The 235-nt window shown below is 28.5% G+C and overlaps 1 protein-coding gene across 1 annotated transcript in view; it reads right to left on the bottom strand.

Moving 5' to 3' along the window:
• The window catches only part of LOC119586535 (glycosylphosphatidylinositol anchor attachment 1 protein-like), a gene marked incomplete at its 5' end in the record, with an annotated part of 7,376 nt that overhangs the window by 4,238 nt on the left and 2,903 nt on the right, over positions 1-235 (bottom strand).

The following is a 235-nucleotide window of genomic DNA, read 5'->3' as shown; positions in this document are numbered from 1 at the left end:
GTGTTTCTACTGATTAAACTAAACATTATAAAATGTCAGTAAGATACCTTGCTAAAAAGTATATATTTCACACAAGTGGGATACATTATGGTATTAAAATATCCAAGGAATTAGAGAAGCCGCCTGTAGGAATTTTCCATTAGGACCAATGATAACATAATTTTGTAAAAGGTCTTATAAGATGAACAGTTAAACAAACATCCCTTTTAAAAAATAATTTACTTTCTCACCTTTT

This window comes from Penaeus monodon, chromosome 21 (assembly GCF_015228065.2).
Source record: "Penaeus monodon isolate SGIC_2016 chromosome 21, NSTDA_Pmon_1, whole genome shotgun sequence".
NCBI classification, from domain to species: Eukaryota; Metazoa; Arthropoda; class Malacostraca; order Decapoda; family Penaeidae; genus Penaeus; species Penaeus monodon.
The sequence above is the reverse complement of the archived record's forward strand: the minus strand, read 5'-3'. Positions and strand labels throughout refer to the sequence as shown.